Below are 9,724 nucleotides of genomic sequence, written 5' to 3' on the forward strand. Positions count from 1 at the left end.
TAGCTTTAACAAACACAATAGGTATAGATTCCACCAAGGAAAAGGAGTGTTTTCTCCCACTAACAAACTCCAATGATACTTCGTTTTTTTTTTAACCTTTTGGTTCCAGATCAGGAAGACTACATGGTTTTATGCAAAATGCCCTGGAGATTAATGCTCAAATATTAATGTAAATATTTTAGGTTGTAAGAGACCTTAGAAATCATGCAATCCAGTGGTTCTCCAAACTTGAGTGTGCATGGGAATCACCTGAAGGGCTTATTGGACCACAGATTGCTGGGCCCCACTGCCAAGGTCAGGCTTCCAGGGTCTGGGGTGACCTGAGAATTTGCATTTCCAATAAGTTCCCATGGGAGGCTGCTGGTGCTGGCCAAAACATGCACTTTGAGAACCAGGGTTCTAACCAACTTCCTCATTTCACAGATGGGTCAACTGAGGCAGAATCCCAGCTGGGTTCCAAAGTTGGTTTTAATACTTATCCGTTGTTATGACTTGGCAATCTCATTTAGCTTTTCTGTGCCTGTTTTCTCATCTACAAAATTAGGGTAACAACCCCTGTGATGCCTACCCCGTGGAGTTGTCTAATTTACAGGGTGGTTGCTGTTGGGTAGTTATTCAGGCATTTAGTTACAGCCCTCTAATTTGGTTATGGAGCAGTCATGTGGTTATTAGGTCTATGAACTTAAACATATCCCCCCTAGCTACTAACAGTTTACACCCCTCCTTCCCTTTTGTCTAGGACTTAGAGAGGCAGATGCTGTCATATTGAGGTTGGACATCCCTCAATGTATTTTCTCATTTTGCATTTGCCTCTTATGCTTGTTAATATTTATAAGTATTTTAGTTTCCTTTTTTTGTGTAGAAGGTTTCCAATATTTTCCTTTTGTATTTCTTCCATCTTTAAATTTATAAAATTCTTTACCATCTGATGACATGACCATTTAAGCAAACATTTTCTTCTCATTTTTGTGCTGCAAATTTTTTTTTACCATCTATACTTTTATCCATCTGAGTTATTTTGGCACATGATATGAAGTTTGGATCATGATTGGTTTGTTTTTTGTTTTTGTTTTTGTCCCCAAGCAGCTAACCTCTGGCATCTTTTGTTGAGTAATCCCTTTCCTCTCCTTTGACGTGTGTCTGTGAATTCTTTAGTACTTTCTAGGAATGTAGAATAGGTGGGAGACAGATTTGTATCTAGGCCCATTTTTGTTATTTTTATTTTTTTAAGTTTTATTTATTTAAGTAGTCTCTACACCCAATGTGGGGCTCGAACTCACAATCCCAAGATCATGCTCTTCCAACTGAGCCAGTCAGGTCCCTGAAGCCCATTTTTTTTTTAATGGGGAAGTTGAGGCATGATTTGTGTGTTTGAGTCCTGCTTCGAGCTCTGCACTGGTGGTGCAGAGCCTGCTTGGGAATCTCTCTCCCTCTCTGTCTCTCTCCCTTCCCCACTTGTGCGCTCTCTTCCTCTCTCTCTCAAAATAAATAAACTTTAAAAAATTGGGGAAGTTGAGGCCCAGAAAAGTTAACAGGTTTTCTTAACGTTGTGCTAGTTAATGGAGAAACCATGACTAAACCCAAGGTTGCTGAGATCTAATCTGAATTTGAGGTAGGTCTGCATTTTGTGTATCCAAATTTAGTGGTGGAAATTGACTAATAATGTTTCTTCATTTTCTGGCCCCTAGTTGGGCCAGGGGTGCCTAGGTGGCTCAGTTAAGTGTCCAGCTCTTGGTTTTGGCTCAGGTCATGATCTCGCATGTTGTGGGATGGAGCCCTGAGTCAGACTCCATGCTGAATGGGATTCTCTCTCTCCCTCTCTCTCTACCCCTCCCCTACTTACTTGCACGTGCTTTCTCTCTCTCAATAATTAAATTAATTAAAAAAATAAATTACTACTTGGGCCAAACACAATATGCTCTCAGCTCACATGTGACCATGGGTTGGTAAATTTTTAACTTTTTCAAAAAGTATTTTTAGCATTGGCATGGGACTTGTAGCCTGACTTCTGTTCTAACCATCCCAAACATAGAGCATCTAGCTAATATCAACAGAGAAGCATTTCCTTATTTTTTTCATTCCCTTTCTTCTTCCCCAAATAACCCAGCACAGCAATTTGTATTCTTGTTCTTGTAAGAGACCAGTTGAATTAGATTATCTGAATTCGTTTATGGCATTAATGACCATTTTTGGTAGTTTCCTGATTTTATTGACTTGAATTGTAATCTAGGGTTAGACTAATACATGGCAGGTTACCCTTCATTATGGTTCCTGGAGTGATGAAACTTCAAGGCCTGTAATCAATTTAACAAGATAAAAGAGATTCAAGTGTGCTGCATTTGAAGGGAAACCAGGGTAGTAATTGCATACTAGTGCCTCTTCCTTTCATTTACCTTTTACCTTAACTCACAAATCGCTCCGGGAGAGCTTGCAATCTTCATCCTTACCTGTAGCAGTTTTATAAAAAATATTTCCCATATTTTGACATCTTGCCTGAATTACTGTTGACTGACAAATGTGCTATTGATAATTTAGACACCGGGCCACTGATGCACTGTTTAATTAGGGAAGCGCTACCTGAGGGAGGACTGAGAAATTTTATAATGGGGAGAATTAAAAGATCATGCATTGAAGCAGCAGTGTGACTTGTTTTGGAAGATGAAGGTTATTGTAAAATTGTTTTCCTTGGTTATGCCACAGGGCCTTTCAGAAATGGTACACAATTTGGTGATGAGGTAGAGAAGAAAACCTTATCTTCTTCTCAACTTTACTACTTCCTCCTTAGTTCAAACTTTAACAATCTGTCACCTTGATTATTGCAATATCCTCATAACTGGTCTCCCCCACTTCCATTATTGCTAGCTTTCAGTCTGTTCTTAATACAGCAGTCAGAGCAATCCTATTCATAAATCCAGTCATGTTCAAATCCCTCTTTCCAATACCTCCCATATCATGTTAGGTGAAACCCAAGTGATGCCAATAGCCTTCTGGAGCCCTTTGTGATCCAGACTCTCATTACTTCTCTGGTGTTCTATCCTGCTTCTCTCCCAATACTCTGTTCCAGCCACACTGGCTGTGCCTGTGACACACTGGGCATTGTCTTCCTTAGGATTTTTGCACTTGTTTCCTCTGCCTCCGGTCCTCTTCCCTCAGTGATCTGTATGCCTTGTTCCCTCACTTCATCTGGGGTGGGGGAGAGGGGAAAGTGGGTGATGGGCATTGAGGAGGGCACCTGTTGGGATGAGCACTGGGTGTTGTATGGAAACCAATCTGACAATAAATTATATTTAATATATATAAAAAAGGTCATCTTCTTACCGGGGCCTTCCCTGATTGTTTGACTTTAACTTGAAACCCTCCTTCAGTACTCTTACTTACTTTTCCTGCTCTTTTTTTTTCTTACCTGATCATATCACTTGCTAACCTACTCTATACTTTACTTATTTGTTTACGGTTTATAAAGGTGTCTCTGGGCAGGGCAGGAGCGTCTTGGGCCCACAAGGTGAGATTCTCTTCATCAGATTAAGGAAAGTTTTCTTTGGGGTTTATTAAGTGCTTTTTCTACATGTATTAAGATAATAATTAGATTGTTCTTTTAATGTGGGAATTACATTGCTAGGGGTGTTTCAATTTTCTCTCTTCAAAGAACCAACGTCTGTCTTTGTTGATGTTTATATTTGATTTCTACTTCATTCCTGCTCTTTCTTATTTCCTTCCTTCTACATTCTTTGAGTTTAATTTTGTGTCCTTTTTCTAACTTCTTGAGATAGATACTAGATCTGCCTTGATTTATCAGCCTTTTATCTTTTCTAAGATATACACTTAAGGAGAAGGCCACTTTCATGGATTGTTACCTATGCAGTCACACAGGGTACCACACTCAGAAGCCCTCCCCACCCCAACTTGATTTATGCTGTTGCCATCTTAAAATTTTTTATTTTATCTTAGTACTGCTTCTAAAATGGAATCTTATGGGGCAATAGAGCATGCACATGAACTTGGTAATATGTGCCATACACATGTCTGAAATTCCTTGCTACCCTGTTTGTAGATGGTGTTTGTGATGCTCCATGTTTACAGGATTCTCACATGTAAATATGTCATATGTTTATGCAGAACATAAAGATGAACAGTAAAAATTTATGCTAAGAGTTTAAAATTAAAAATTTTCTTTCTTAAAGATTCTTAAGATTATATTTAAATAGCAAATAGAAAATACCACAACAAGTTGAGAGCAAGAATGTGATGAAAAGGACAGAGCTTTATATAGTATCTTTAATGGGACTTCCCCTTACAGCCCAGCTTTTTAGACAAAGGGCCATGCAATTTCATTTTGTACTGGGCCTGGCAAATTATGTAGACAGCCCTGCTTAAATGTCTTTCCAAGCACAGCATCCCAAAAGTTTGACAGAGCATATTTTCACTATAATTCAGTTCAAAATATTTTTAAAATTTCACTGAGAGTTTTTTTCCTTTTATCCATGGAGTATTTACAAAATGAATTTCTTATCTCTCAAACATGTGGAGACTTTCTAGTTATTGTCTTATTATTTCTAGATTATCCTCAGTCTGTTGAGATCACATATTCTGTGATTTTATTCCTTTCAAACTTGTTGCTTTGGGGACGCCTGGGTGGCTCAGTCGGTTAAGCTTTCAGCTGTGGTTCGGTCAGGATCTCATGGTTCGTGAGTTCAGGCCCTCCATTGGGCTCTGCACAGTATGGAGCCTGCTTGGGATTCTCTCCCTCTCTCTCTCTGCCCCTCCCCTAATTGCTCTTTCTCTCTTTCTTTCAAAATAAATAAACTTAAAAAAACTTGTTGCTTTGTAATGCATGTAGTCAATTTTAGTAAATGTTCAATGAGCACTTGAAATATATATATTCTGCAAAATTCAGTGCAGTGTTTTTTATATGTTAAGTCCAGTTTGTCAGTTGTGTTATTTATATCTTCTATAGCTTTATTGAATTTTTGTCTGGTAAGTTGTTGAGAGAAATATGTTGAAATCTCCCTGTGCTATTATTGTATTTTCTATTTCTCCTTTTAGTCTTGTCAATTATTAAATAATTATTTTATAAATTTTGAGGTTTATTGTGTTTCCATTTTCATTTGTTTCAAGATATTCTTTGGTTTTTCTTTTGATTTCATCTTTGACCCATTGGTTTTTCAGGAGTCTCTTATTTAAAAAAATTTTTTTTAATGTTTATTTATTTTTGACAGAGAGAGAGAGACAGAGCATGAGTGGGGGAGGGGCAGAGAGAGAGGGAGACACAGAATCTGAATCAGGCTCCAGGCTCTGAGCTGTCAGCATAGAGCCCGATGCAGTGCTCGAACTCACGAGTTACGAGATCATGACCTGAGCCAAAGTTGGACGCTCAACCAACTGAGCCACCCAGGTGCCTCTTCATAGAGAGAATCTTAAGCACGCTCCAAGCTCAGCAGGGCTTGAACTCACAAACGGTGAGATCAGGACCTGAGCCGAAGTTGGATGCTCAACTGACTGAGCCACCCAGGTACCCCTAGAACATCAACTCTTGATCTCTAAGTTGGGAGTTTAAGCCCCATGTTGGGCATACAGCTTACTTTAAAAAAAAATTCCATAGGCAGAAATGGTTGGACGAGGAATTCCAGAAAGGGCCATGACTAATAATAAAAGATAGTCAACATTGGAAGAGGTATGGTGTGCCCCTCTAGCAGTATAATGATGTTTGAGGGTATCATCTAGGTGCCCTCAAAACTCACTGATGCAGAAATGGAACTATGGTGAGACTTGAGGTCATATTTTTATCCCATGCTGGTGAAACAGACCATACTTGTTATCTAAGTGTAGTGTTTGGCGATATGAGCTTATTATATCATATCATGTTTCCTCACATTTTTACCTACAAGTGGCCCAAAGGAATATCCCCATACTCTAGAAAGGAATAATTCCAGAATAAAAATAATAAGCCATTGTCCTAACTGTTTTGTTATAGTGTAAAATGTTGCACGCATTTTTATCTGGACTTGAAACCAAAAATCGAGAAAAATGATGAGCATCAATTTGCGGAGAGACTAATTACTACCATATCATATTGTGTCCCATTCTTTTCCATGCCACATCCACCCATATGCCTATCTATTCTGTTGGTAGGAACAGTCAAAAATTGGAGAGGGATGAATACTGAAGTTAGAAGAAAACTCCAGTTCAGTTCTCCTTAGCGGCTCACAAAAGCCCAACTTCAGAGGATAGAAATAAATCAGTCTGTAGGTTCCCTGGATTTACTTTGTTTGTCTGAAGCAATTTATCTGAATAAACTTTCCTCTTACTTCTGTAGTGCTTGATAATACTGTCAGAAAAGATGCTAAGTTTTAAGAAAATAATATTTTAAAGCTTCTAAGAAATAGGCTTAAGAAAATAAATTATGGTGTAATAATTTCTTGTTTAAACCCAAATCAAATTACTTTATCACCTAACATTATTACCACTTCATTTTTGTTGTTGTTGTTGTTGTGTGTGTATGTGTTTAAGTAGGCTTCACACCCAGCATGGAGCCCAACACAGGGCTTGAACTCATGACCTTGAGATCAAGACCTGATCTGAGTTCGAGTCGAATACTCAACCAACTAAGCCATCCAGGTACTCCTATTTCCACATTTTTTCATGCTTTTAAATTAGTTGGTAAGTGAAGAGAGTGGGTTGCCACACATTTGGTGTAATGATATTGCTGGGAAGGTGTCATCTTGATGTACACAAAGCCTCCTTACTGATGCTGAAATGGAACTCTGATATGAGATTAGGGAAATTCCTACAGCTTGTATATATTCCTGCAGCACATTAAACATTTATGTCCAGATCTGAATTTGTTTCAAACCTCCTTTGTTGCTCTCTCTTTGGCTCTGCCAACTGAATGGGTAAGGGATTCAGCCTCCTGTGCTAGGGCTTTTCCTAAGGGAAAGAGCTGGTATTCTTCATTTTTTATATAAACAGGCTGATTTCCTGTTTCTCTAAGACTCCATTTTGTGTACTGAAAGAAAAACAAAAGAAAGATGCAGCTGATTAAGTCCATTCCCCAAGGGTATTGTACTGGGCCAAAGATATACTGTATGTGATTGCTTTCGTTGATATTTGGTGTGCTTATAAAAAATAACAATAGCAAGCATTTATTAGGTTTTAATGTTGTAACAGTTGCAAGTACCTTACATTTCATTTTTAATCTTTCTGATAGCCTATGAAGAAGGTGTTATTATTTCCATTTTATAAAGATGAGGAAACTGAGCCTCAGAGAGTTGAAGTGGCTTGCCCAAGGCACACAATCAGTCAGTGTTGGAGCTGGAATTTTAGCACAGGCAGGCAGACTATAGATTCCATGCTCTTAGCGAGGAATTGGCAAATTTTTCTGTAAGGCGATAGATAATAAATCTATTTAGGCTTCGTAGGCCATATAGTCTCTTTTGCAAGTACTCACCTCTGCTGTTGTAGAATAAAAGCAGTCATAAACAGTATATAAATTAATGGAAAAGGCTGTGTCCAATAAAGCTTTATTTACAAAAACAAATGGAGGGATGTAGACTGTGGGCTATTCATTTGTTGAACTCTGCTCTTAACCACTATGAAATATTGTCACAATGTTAAGGATTAATGATTCATGAATAACCAAGGTGTTTTCCTTATTCTTCTATGGGAGATAGACAATGCTCTTAGTCTTATAGAATGAAAAGCCAAAAGGATACTTAATATTTGTAACCTTTTGTTTATAAAATATTTCCATATAGGTGGCCCAGTTAGTTAAGTGTGACTCGGTTTTGGCTCAGGTCATGATCTTGCAGTTCATGGGTTTGAGCCCCACATCAGCTCCGCACTGACAGTGCAGAGCTTACTTGGGATTCTCTCTCTCCCTCTCTCCCTGCCCCTCCCCTGCTTGCATTCTCTCTCTCAAAATAAATGAATAAACTTAAAAAAATTTAAAGTATTTCCATATTTATATCTACATATACATTTATTTATATAAATGTACATATTTAGATGTGCAGGTATACATGAACATAGACATGCAGGTACACACAGGGGTATGTGTGCATGTGTTTGGGATATATATACACACACCTCCCTATATTATATATATATGTAATAAATAATTAATAGTTAATAAATATATAATATATATAATATATATGTGTATATATATATATACACATACATATTAAAATGTTCATTGTGGTTATTTCTTGAGTTAGGGAATATTTTGAATTTTCTTTTGTAAAAGTGATGACTTTTCTAATTTTTATGTAATGCATATTTATTACTGACTGGAATCAGAGCAAATTAAAATTATAAAAACATGTTTATTGGGATATTTTCCACGTGGGAGGCACAGAAATGGAGAAAAGACATAGCATTGGGTAGAAGCTAAAACCAGGAAAAAGAGGCTGCTCAGGCACATACCAAGGTTTAACAGATCTGACAATATGAGTTTTTTTATTTTTCAGCTCCATAAGTATTCTTATTTTTTAATATTTATTTTTGAGAGAGAGAGCACGAGCAGGGGAAGGGCAGAGAGAGAGAGGGAGACACAGAATCTGAAGTAGGCTCCAGTCTCTGACCTGTCAGCACAAAGCCTGATGTAGGGCTTGAACTCACAAGTGTGAGATCATGACCTGAGCCGAAGTTGGAGGCTTAACAGAGTGAACCATCCAGGTGCCCCCTGCCATAAGTATTCTTACTGACTGATCTGTGAAAATGAATCTGGACTTTTTAAATGGATTACCTTTTCTAGTTATGATATTAAAATTTGTCAGAAAGCATTAAAGATACATTAGAAGGAGAAAAAAATTGATTTCTAATTCCAACGTGCTTACACAATGAACTTACGCAGGACAAATGGCTTCCCCATTGTCTAACTCCTGTAGTATGGGTGGCTTCTCCAGGGCCTAGCTTCTATGGTACAAGGGATCCAGCAGCTCCCAGCTGCCCTAAGGTCTTCCTGGTAATGCTCTCTTAGGTGATTTTGCAGCGGAGTGCTTCTGCTAAAACACTTCCCATGAACTCCCATGACAATGAATTTCTGACAAGTTCCAAAGAACAAATTTCTGGCAAGTTTTACTGGTGTGGCATCACAGCAACCTCTTTGCCATCCAGTCAGCCATGGCTATGTCCTCTTCCCCAATGTTTATATCCCAGCCCTATTGGAGGAGGGTTGTGGGACTGAGGAGGAACTCTTCCTTGGGAATTCAATCTCTGCATTGGGGGTAGTGATTGCTCCTTATAGATGTTATTTCTGTACAGTGAAACCTTGGATTGCAAGTAACTTGTTCTGCAAGTTTTCAGCAAGATGAACAACGATTTCTAATAAATTTTAACTTGATAAACGAGCAGTGTCTTGCAATATGGGTAGTATATGATGCTGAATGTCACGGGATCACAACTGAGTCAATGGTATACAAGTACTTTGGATTACAAGCCTGTTTCTGGAATGAATTATGTTCACAGACCAAAGTTTTACTGTATTTATTATTTCTTTTGTTTCTTTTATTTTTTTAATGTTTATTTTTGAAAGAGAGAGTCTGAGTGGGGGAGGGGCAGAGAGGGAGGGAGAATCTAAAGCAGGTTCTGCACTGTCAGTACAGAGCCTGATGTGGGGTTCAAACTCACAAGCCCTGAGATCATGACCTAAGCCAAAGTTGGACACTCAACTGACTGAGCCACCCATGCACCACTATTATTATTATTTTTAATGTTTATTTATTTT

Source organism: Lynx rufus, unplaced genomic scaffold, assembly GCF_022079265.1.
Source record: "Lynx rufus isolate CCGP_SWC_20201006 ecotype Redwood Valley unplaced genomic scaffold, mLynRuf1.p SCAF_19, whole genome shotgun sequence".
NCBI lineage: Eukaryota > Metazoa > Chordata > Mammalia > Carnivora > Felidae > Lynx > Lynx rufus.